Genomic DNA, 12,137 nt, shown 5'->3' on the forward strand with positions numbered 1-12,137 from the left:
AAGCAATGTGTATTCTTTTATATACTGTAAATTGTAGAAATATGGAGTGTTTTATTTTCCTTTATTAAAGTATGGTCTTCCACATTTTACGCTTGACCTATATCACTCCCTACCTTCGCAAGCTCTATGGTTGGTACACGTGCTATTCATGGTGAAAATTTATTTCAAGAGGAATTATTTTTTAATATATTGGGTTATACGCTTTCGCCATACTTTTGAATTTATCTTATTAGCAGGAATTAATTTTTGGCATTTTTATTGAGTTCACTAACAGTAAATACATAACTAAAATTGACAAAGATTAAATTTTAGTTTCTGCTTGTATTACTGTGGGTATATTATTCCATACTGTATTTAGGCAATCATGTCCGTATTGCATGGAGCATTATTGTAAGCCCCATGGAAAAGCAAGGAGCTTATATGAGAAGACATTTGACGCCTACCTGTAAACTTTAAGCATCTGTAATATTTAGTTAATGTTGACACAAAGAAACCAGACTCAATCAGCAGAATTTTCAGTAAGCAAATATCGTGATGAAATATCACGTGATTTTTCACGCACATCTTGTTTGTTTTCTAATATTTCAACATATTTTATTCTAAACATGTAATTGAGTCACCAATTTATTTCTATTCGCAACTAATGTTCTCTATTCTATAACCTGCTGAAAAGCACTCAAAATGTGTTTTGAACGTTACTAATTTCCAATAACATGGAGTGTTGAGTCATTAGTTGTGTCTTTCCAATTGTAATCATAACCAACAATAGTAAGTTTCAAATGGCGACACGAAATTTCACAAGCTTTTCTTAATTGTTTAAAACACACCCTTTTGCTTGCAGCAGACCCATTTTTGATTACTTTGTTTTTTTAATTGTTATAGGGAAACTTTTCAAAATCGTTTAGTAAAATTCAATTTAGCAGTAGTATATTATAGTGCAAATGGAGTGCCAAGAGCAAGGTCGTTGCAGGTGTTACTCTTATATTTTATGAAAACAAAACATTTTACATATTTGATAATAAACTCTCCTTAAAACTTCACACATTTTCAATTAAAATAAAAACATTTCCAGACACCCACTAATCACGATACTCAATATTTATTCAAATATTACTCCTCTCGCAAAGTATCCTACCATGGTCCAGAAAATACAAAGCAATCAGCTATAGTTTTAATCGTTAAATCCTCCTCGAACTTGTTCTTTCTTGTTTCAAAGAACAAGACAATTAGTATGTCCATTTCTGGAAACAGCCTGGATCCCCTTATTGGTAAGTGCTGTAAAACAGCCTTTCATTTGTTCTCTATTTCTAGGGCAAAAGAGAATTTAGTTTTGTGCCTTTTAATTTTTAGGAACAGCCAATAATATCACATGTTTATACACGGAGAGTAGGAAACTTGGAAAGCCATTAAAACGTTGTGCTATGTCAGAAAAGATCATCCCCTTAACATATTGAAAGTTATCATTATGCAGGTATACTCTTTTGAGCTTTAAAATTTACATAGCTCGTAATGCGAGTAAACATTTTTGAAGTAACCGATGGAAGATATAAAATTTATTCTACGTCTTGTACGTCCTTTCTCTTAGTAATCATGATGTACGATTCATAACGCAATTAACGTTGATTTGATTTTGCTACGAACCTGCGTCTTCCTTGCCTGATACATCCTCTCAGTCGATTATGACTCCATTTGAGGATCCAATAGTACATCCCAGTCTTCATTGCTTTAGACCAGCTTCGAAACCATACAAGAACAGCCAACGTAACAACTTCTCTACAGCCTCAAACGAAAGTGAAAGGCTCGCCACCTACATGGGAAACACATCGTGGGACTCTCCTTCTCAACGGCAAGTGTTGCCGATTTCGCCACGTATTTTTCGACAAACATGGAAAAGATACTTCTCAAACAAGCCTTGTACAATAAAGAAATAATTTAAAGTTATAGTGACCTTTTCGCGTTAACAATGACCTTAGTATTTTATCAGTTATCTAATTGTTTAATTCAACTTAATATACTTACTCAACTTGCAATGAATTGGAAACAAGACAAGGCCCATTGGAGTTCATCATCCATTGAAAATAGTCACAACAATTAAATTCAAAGTCATTCAGCTTACAAGTGGTAAGTATTAAACTACAGTTTTCCACACTCTGTTTAATAAAAGAAGAATAAATTCGATTACATATTATGGTATATAAAAGTAACGGATATATTATTATGGTATATATAGTGTAGCACATTTTTTACTTAACTACCAATAAAACTTAGTAAACATTCAACTCGCTTATTTGACGGCAATATTATTTGTTCTTCGCATCGTTTAACAGCATAAAATGCATGTTTGGCCCTAGCCAGAGAAACATAAATCAATAAATAATTTATGTTGGGGTTCTTTGTTCTACTGTCTTGACTTTGCCTTCAGTGTCTTAGTTCGTCCAATCGTTTTGTGGCGAACATGGAACCCTTTCTTAGAATTTTAGAAAATATAAAACCTAAAGATCGTTAGATTAGTGTAGGATCTATGTACTATATACCGCTGAAAGCTTGAGTTGTCAGTCCCCTTCGTTATATCGGTAAAAGTTACCAGAAATACAGGTAACCATGTGGACAGTTTCTAACCTAATCTATTTATTAATACCATATGGTCCTAGAGATGCTTGTGATTTCATTTTCTTAATTATGACATGGCAGAAACGTTGGTGTGTGACACTCAAATTTCAAGAGTGCTTTTCTGTAGTGCTTAAAATCAGAATAAGTTAAAAATATAAATCAGTATATGCTCTATACAGTACGAAAAGTGAATATACATGTGTAAATTTTAATACACATTCTTCTTCCCTCTGAAAAGTAAAAAAGACAGTAAAAGTACGATAATCAATATATAGTTTTGTACTAGCTTGTCATTTAACCCATTTCAGCAGGAATTAGGTTCGTCTTCCGTTTTTTAGATATAAATTTAAGCTATTTCCCTAAAAGGAGTAATTGTGAGAATTCTGAGCTATTATCACATTCTCTAGTATGAGTTTGTTTATATATGTTATGTATCTAGAAATATTAACAACTACTCTGATTATATTTTGATCATGTACTAATTATGAACTGTAGTCCTACAATTATTCGGAGATACACCACGTTAATCACTTTATGATTTGATGAACTCAACATAATTTAGTCAAATCTTAGATATAATACATTTAACGTTATCTTCTATAGTGTGTCAGATCTCAAAGGTGTCAAGTACTATAATAATAGTATTATAAGTTTTCAAGTTGTCAAATATATGAACCAACGTTACGCTTAATGATTTGTTTATTGGGAATATTTTAGCAAATATTTTGATGCTTGTTGTTACGTGCGCTACTAAGTAGTTTCAGACATTCAGGTGCATATTGCTACTGCTACTGTTTTTTGTTATACATAGAAATACACGAGTATGAATTTTCTTCATTTTTTGTAAATATTTATTCAGAAATATAAATGCAAATCACACGGTTAGGAAATTTTCTAACAAAGGTTATACATTGTATACTGACAAATCATTCATCTAGCGGATAAGTTCATGCGCTAAGGAAAACGTAATACTTTTAACCGAAAATATTTCCTCATGACTGAAATTACATTTCTGTTGCCTAAATAGGGTACTTTTTATTCAAGGTGCAACACGTGCTTTCATTTATGAGATATCTTCTTTTAAACTAGTATTTTCTTCTAAATTCCCTTCAAGTTCACTGGAAAGTTGCTCATGAAGTAAAATTGTAGATAAAATCATTTCCACCACTCCTAAATCGTTATCCGAAATGAAGTTTACGTCTTTACATGAATCAGTTAACACTTATTTGTTTCTGTATTAAACTTAATTATAATATTTGGACAATAATATTTATGGACTGAAAAGAACGTCAAGTGGAAATATTATGTATGGAATATGACGATAACGATGTAGAATAAACTTGAATCTTTTGTGAATTGAATTCAAATTTGTCTTCCTTTTGGTATGAGGTCTTTGTTTCCCTTTGTCATAGCTACATAACGATCATTAACTTCATAGGTTGCTTCTCTCGGAAATTCTGGCTGCTTGCTTTCCGAAAAAACGGTAAGGTCCGTTTGACTCTTGATTTACTCAAAACAATACTAACAGCTGTAGTCAGTAACATTTAACTTTTATAGCGCGGATATCGTTGGGTTTATATGGCCTTGCCGTGAGTAACTGGATAAGATGAGGCACTATTGTACTATGTGATTCTCTGGATGCGGATATAGAATCTCTTTCACACGACATGATAAGAGGGTGTACTCTTTTCATATCCAGCAGGAGTGTATTGGATCACACATCAAATATGAAAATTCTAAAAATATATGCAAATAAAATTTGAAATATCGTATAGGATAATGGCCTTTATATGAACTTGCGTAACCCCTCTTGATGGATATATCCCTTCCCTTCGATGGATATATGATTTTCAAAAATGTAAATAACGAATTTATTTTCACTACATACAACCAACGTCTTATCATTGTCTAATGTAAGTATGATACATGGTTTACTTCGTGATGTGAATACATCGATCAATTAATATATTCAATTGTTTGGTGTCACTTGGTCCAATGCACTTCTTCCAAACAAGGAAGAGAAACAAAAGAGGTACTCCATTAAAATAACGCGGTGATGTTTTCAATCTTGTTTGGATGTTGTTGCACAAAGTAATCCCTAATGCAGGAGGATAATACATAAATGTAACACACAATAAAGGCATGTAGAATTGACGCATTCAGCAAATATAATAATATTTCCAACACTGAATATTAATTATTGCAGCTTGACAGAAACTTTGTCCCTCCAAGAAGAGAAATAAGCTAGAAGGGTGTACACATCTGACTAATTTAATGAGATAAAGAACCTTACTCTGTATAAACATTTATCTTGGAGTTAAAATGTGATGGCAAATCGTAATTCGAAAGTCCACAAAATCGTTTCAAAAACTACATTCTTTGTTATTCAAAGTACTAACATCTAAAATACGATACTATCAATAGAACTTACGTAATCGCTCATATCCCCTCATTGATCACTGTGAAAAAAAGTTTCTGGAACGAAATTCAAAGTGAGGCGCCCATGAATATAACTTTCAGTTCAAAAATAGTAATCAATAAAACAACTGACGAATTTGTCAAATTCCGACCATAGATCTTGTAGCAGGCAGCTACACGGATACACAGATTATCAGCTGGCCTGGATTTTGGATACTTGCCTAACACGAAAAGTGAAAGGAATAATTTTAAGAATAAAACGAGTAGGGAAAATGAAAGATTAACCAACCTATAATGTTGTAAAAAATAGTAAAAAATATACAACCTGAATTCGTTAATATTTTGTAAAATTACGAAAAAGGGAAAACAAGGAATTGAAAGTAAAGTAATAACATCGGAATAGCTGCTAGCAACATTGGATCCGAGTCTTGGTCGCATGGCTGGTTCCTGATTACGCTGCCATGATTACGTTATGATTTGAGGATCTGTATGGAGCGTCTTGTGTGCTTGCGATGTAGATGCTATGTATGTTAGATTTCTCTTGGCTCTCGTGTTGTGTCAAATGGTTGAAGGTTTGAATGAAGAATAAGTATAACAAGAGACGTGAGTTGGTTTAATTCTTACGAAACAGAGGATTATGAATATTAGGTGTGGATTAATATTATTTCGTATTCTTGGTCCGTATTTTGGTGAATGTGTAAGAATTCCTTTTTAAAAAAAATCGCGGAAAATGAGTGAAGTAAGGGACAGTTGTGTGTTTCACAAGTGTACGATAAACCTGTATTTTGTATTCCTTATTGATGGTACATCAATCTCTATTCTCTATCTATTACGCTGTTAATTCAAAAATTAATTTTCATTGGTATAATTTGTTTGGTGGAATGATAATGACTCCATTCAGCTTATGCTGTGTGAAAGTGTAATCAGACTTGGAGCATATTACAATCCAAAAGATACAAAAGAGGTGGAATACTGGTTATTTGGAAGGTAACAGAGTGGCAAAATATTTTATGCATGAATTTTTAGGTGTTCTACTTTTGCTGGAAAGAGTTTTTTTTATTATTAAACCTTTGGTGAAGGGAGTAGTTAAATGCATATGAGAGAAAGCTATGAACAGCATTATTAATTTGATTAATTAAGATCTTACATTCAACGTTAGAATCTATAATTTGGGAGAAGAAGAAAATTTTAATAAATCTTCTCAAGACAAACTCCGTTCTAACATTTTGAATAAGTTGAGTACCTTTATTGTCTGAATGATCCAAAGTCATCAGAGAGATTTTGTTTTCAGGAGTTTCTCGGGTCTGTTCTTTATTTTTCTAGTTTTGGGCTTAAACAGTTATTTAAGAATTTCATTCACTTCCTTTCTAAAAGTGAAAATACAGTTTAAAAAATGATCCATTCGGTTAATCAATTACCGACTTGGTTAGAGAATTTGCGAAGGTTTGTGATGCAAGGACTATGATTACTAAGATTGATATTATTATATTTGTGACTCAGAGAATTATAAATCCGATCAAACGGAACATAATGTTCTAAACATTTGCCTGGAGTTGATGCGACTAGCGATAAATTTTGTAATTCTGATTATTCAGTCATAGAATATTTGCAAATAAACAGATTAATAGTCAATTTAACCGATTTTGAATTAATTGAAATATTTTCAATTTTTGGAGTAAGTTTTTTGATGGTATGGATTTTAGAAACTATCAAGTCGCATATTTGCTCAACAATTCTGGATATTTTAATTACGTTGAGGATTTTGAATATTTGTTTTGAATAATTTTGCAAATATCTGATGAATGTTAATGTTTGCTAGATCATTACAGAAATGAATAAGTATTTAACTTTGTAAGCTAGGGCAGAAATAGGAATGGAATTTTATTGCTATTAATTATTACTTAATCAAGTTGTTAGTTAATATTCCGAGTACCTCTTGAGACATGATAATGTTAATGTACTATATTTACATATAAGAGGTTTGATCATTTTATGTTTTTATTCTTAAGATGTTGCGGTTTCATTGGCTAACTTTATCTAACGTATAAGTATATATTCAGCACAAGGTTTTCCTGTAATAAAGATTGTTACAGTTGAAAATTTGGTACTTATTTGATTTATTTGTAACTAATGTGTATGTGTATTCTACCATATCTCAAATCTCTGTTGATTGGATTATTCAGACCTTCTGTTAGCTTGTATATAGTAGGTCTGCAAGACCATACTCTCGTTTATTGTAAAATTCATATTAGTTGAATAAAGGGTAATTAGTCTATTTTATTATTTCTTTTCTGTTTACTTATTTTTCAAAATTGGCTGCTTGCTCTGTGTTCTGCTGAAATTCTGGCAGATAAGGACGCTACAAACTATGTAACTTATATTTTGGACAATGATATGTCATGCTACTACGCCAAGGTGCCATCATACCCCATCTTATCACGCTGAAGATTGGTTTCTGGATGATATACTTTATTTGTTGTTTAAGTTTCATCATATGATCTGATTTGTTCTTAATAATTCCATTTTCACTTCGTGTTGGAAACTAAATGACAAAACTTCTTTCCTTATATTAATTATTTACTTTTTATCCAAACAAACTTCTCAAATTGTAACAAGTAAATACATCATACATATTTTCCATTCTATACAAATTCTGAGTAGATATTCATTCGGTTTCAAGTACTAAAGTGTTCATAAACAGGCTCTCTTCTACAAATTAGGGACTATTGAACACATACGTTAATTCGTAAAGTTATTTGTAGACTTATGGATTTTGGATTTTGTGACCTATTCTCTACTTATATTGGCTGCTTTAAATCAAATATTTGTAATATTAGTTTACGAAACATTATCCTAAGCTTGTGAATCATTTATATTCCTAATACATACAAACACCTACCGTTCATTGAACACAAGATATTGTTCACAATTTGATGAATAAGGCATAACATATTAATTTCAAAATATATTTTAATAATTGTCTTACGGATAGTTGTACAGAAAATGGAATATCAAGTTTACAGAGAAATGTACCTTAGCCCTAGAAATATACCAAATTAAGTGACATATAAAGGGATGAATATGTATATCCTTATCAAAATTAAAGAATAGGGCTCTATGACATATACGGTCTATCATAATCAATGACCTCTTGTACACTTGTTCACCCATTAGGCCATATGGTCTAATTAAACCGATCCTGAAGGACAAAAAAGCTCAAAATCCAGATACGTGTTAGAACAATTTTACGTATATTGTTCGCATCGTTTCAGGCATGAAAGCAGAAAAACATCTAAATTTATTGAATTATATATCCGAATCATGTACTAATTTTATCTAATTTTATTTTTTATATAAATAACAATGTTCTGTTAAAGGGAATAAATATTGGGACCATATCTTGCTATAAAATCTTATCTTACTGGATTAGTAGAAAACATACTTCCCAAGCTCGAATATTTCGCTATTTCGCTATATCTGTTCAAACACAGTGTTTTTTGATTATGCCAATCATTTGTTAATTTTACATTTTCAATGTAGGAATTCAATTTCTCTGATGTTAGTGTCAGTGTTTGAATTTCAGAATAGATTATTTGAAAGTTATTTTCATTATTCTTACTGGTATTTCTTATTGTACTAACATCAACAACACACTAAAATAATAATGTTTTTGTGTAGGTATTACTAGTAAAATTAACAGATACATTTTTTCTGCAGCCTTCCCTAGAATCGTCTCCTGTTTGATTTGTTACCTTACGTTGAGTTGAATCGGCTAAGATATTTGTGACACCAGTGATTCGACCTAATGGAGATGTAGCTGTTATATTACTTGAGATAAATTACTTGCTCTTGAGTGTACAAGTAATTGTTCGTATACAGGTTTACGAGATATTATTTCATAGTTCCAGCACTAGTTTTCAAAACTATTTTCTACTGCATTATCCCAAGCAGAAATGTTAATATTGTTAACTGTGTTTGTATTGCAAAGGGAGTGTGGGGAAGGAAAACATGAAAGGAAACTCCACCTACACACAAGACGTCAGAAGAGTGTGATTGGGGAATTCAGCTCATAATACAGGTACTGGGTTCGGACGGCTGTCCTTTGAAGTATGAGATAATTCGGGATAAAAGAGAAATTTACGAGGATTTTCTAAAAAAGGAAGAGAGACAAGGTTTGGGATAGGAATATTGTGTCAGGAAAGGAATATTTTATTATTACGTCCGAGAGTGCGTCAGATTCTCCTTGGTGTCCTGCTCTACTGGCAAGGTGCAACGGTCATCCACTGGATCGAAGTAGGAGTCCAAAGCAACTCCTACTCCAACTCGAGTGCACAATCCAACTACAATCTGAATCCAACTCCGATTACAAATACGACCCCCGAGGCGAAAGCGACATGGCCTATTTAAGGAAAGCCCCCGGGCTCGGCGAGTATTCTAGAAGACCTTAGAAGCGAGTCTCATACGTCACGAAAGGTGTGATTTGGGAGTTGGGAGGAGTCAGGTTGATGTCTCTCGTAACTTTATTACGAAACAGTGAAGACAATTACATAAAACACAACACATCCACAAAATGCTAATATAGCAAAACAACAATCAGTAGGTTACTGGCTTTTCAGAGCGCAAGTTCGTAACACACTTATTTCTCGTATGTAATTATAATCTTATAATAAAAGGTCTCTGTTCTTTTTCAGAAACACATCGAAACTTCACTAAACACAAACAAAAATAATCAAGAAAGGACAGTTCACATCGTTGTCCACTGATAAAAAACATACGCACTAAATCAATAAATCAATAATAACAGTCTTCGATGTGAGTCCCAACACAAACACACGGATTCCTTTCCAGTATTGGTTTCCTGCAAAAGGCCTTCAATTTTTGTATTAGTCGTGTACGACGATATTTTGCGAATGAGAAAGGTTTCAGCATGTGCGATTTTAATGCTCACCAATTGAACTTATCTTGATTGCATCGATATACTTCTTTACTATTCTTCTGGCATTTACTGCATGCACTGGATCCTCTGAAGAAACAATGATAACATCGTACACGGTGTTTCACTAAAGAAAATAACAAATCAGGCAAGTGAATGAGCAACCTATCAGACAAATGTGAAAGCCAGTCCATAAAGGTATTTAATAATATTTGGTGTCTGACAATCCATCTGCTACAAAGCAGGTGGGAAGTATTTCTTTGAGTGCCTGCATCATGCCCGCTGTTAGAAGTTTTCTGCCTAGGGACGTTGATGGCTTGTCTGAAACCTGTAGAAATTATAACATACAAATGATAGTGTTGGAAAGTCGTTCTGTCTCTATATCGTTGGTTATTTGGTGTCCTCGTTTTGTATCTCACTGACCACCCATTATATCTGTCTACATTCCATACACCACAACTAAGAAAAGTGAGCAAATTATGTCTTTGGATGGACAACACCGGTTCTCTTCTCACGTAATAGGCATGCCGTTAAATTCATTGTCAGTGTTGGCAATTTTCCATAAAGTGGAAGTTATAAATATTACTGATCAGGCCTACAGATAAATTAGCGTTTTTCGTCAATTATTGAAGCCACAGCGTGGGTATTCTAAACCTATAGCTATAAGTTGGCTACTTATTGATTATACCGTAGTAGTTATAGTTAATGCAATGTTATAATAAAACATTGAAATATATGTGAAAAAATTTCCAGGTATGTACCAATCAGATCGTACATAAACAATTTGTATTCAATTATTGCATCGTAGAAAAAAGAATTCGTCAACCCATAAACGCCTGGAGTATTTTTGTATGTGCGCAATACAAAGTAACATGTATTTATAATGATAAAACACCTAAAGATTGTTCTCAGTTAGTGACATCGATTAGTTGTGCAAATCATATAGAACCGGTATTCACTTTTAAATCATTGTACAGTTACATGGGAATTCTAAAAATTATTTTGTTAATTACAATCAATATATGCAGATAATATAATACTATCCAAATGTTATTCTAAAATAAAAAGTTGTACATAAAATTAATTTTTATAAAATTAATTATCATTTTCAATTTTAACTTACTCGTAAGTAGCCCAGGTAGCCCCACTGACAAATAATGTTAAAATTAAGCGACTGTAGAATGCGACCAAATAAACTTACAATATTATTTCATCATTAATGTAGAAAAATATATGCTACAGATTCTAGTCATTGTTGCAAATAAAAAGATCTATTTTACATTGTATAGGCCTAAGAAGTTCTTCACTTCATCGCGATGGCAACGTCGTTGCTCTACGTGAGTACAGAGTTCAATTTCGTACGCCGGTTTGCATGGCACTAAATGTAACATCCTCTTCCTGTGTACAATATATTGCAATGCGCTCGTGTTGAAACCAGAAGCAAAAATGTGATTTTACAACAATCTTCCCACGTACTATATAATGGATATCAATATTTGTTTAATCTTTGTGCCAAGTTATCATGTAGACTGGGTAATTCAGCAATCTAGCATCCACAACAATTCTTATATTGGTGCCGTCTTTTACAATATTCCATTTACCATAATATCACTTACCATAATAATGACACAGGTCTTACTTATAGTACAATGTAGAGGATCACATGTACTTTCTTATTTGCTGTATCCAGTATCGTGTGTGACTTAATCATCCTTTTTTGCTGACAACATTTAACTAAAACAGAAAGATATTTCCGCGGAAAACTATTACCTATCACGTGTACTCCGATACACTCATCGTCATATTTAATTCCATTTCAATTTATCTTCTTGTACATTCATTCTACGTACACTGATCTTAATTTCTATTGTTCCGGGATCTCATACTGTATTGAAATAGTATAAGATGTCTTATTGGAATTTTACACACTTCTTCAGAACGCAATATCGTCAGCACAAGTTCTTCACAAACACCTAGAATTATTGCTACTAAGTCTTCAGCTTGAGTTGTTTACTTACCTTAAATGCTTCAGAAATGTTCACTGAAAATTCCACATTCTTATCTACTTGTTTCCATAGTTTCTCAGTCAATGCAAATAGATGCATTAAAGAAAGAGTATACAACTGGTTAGTATGTACCCTAGGATAGATTTTGACATATTAATAGGTTAACAAAT

Source organism: Thermobia domestica, chromosome 1 (genome assembly GCF_964235325.1).
Source record: "Thermobia domestica chromosome 1, izTheDome1.hap1.1, whole genome shotgun sequence".
Lineage (NCBI taxonomy): Eukaryota > Metazoa > Arthropoda > Insecta > Zygentoma > Lepismatidae > Thermobia > Thermobia domestica.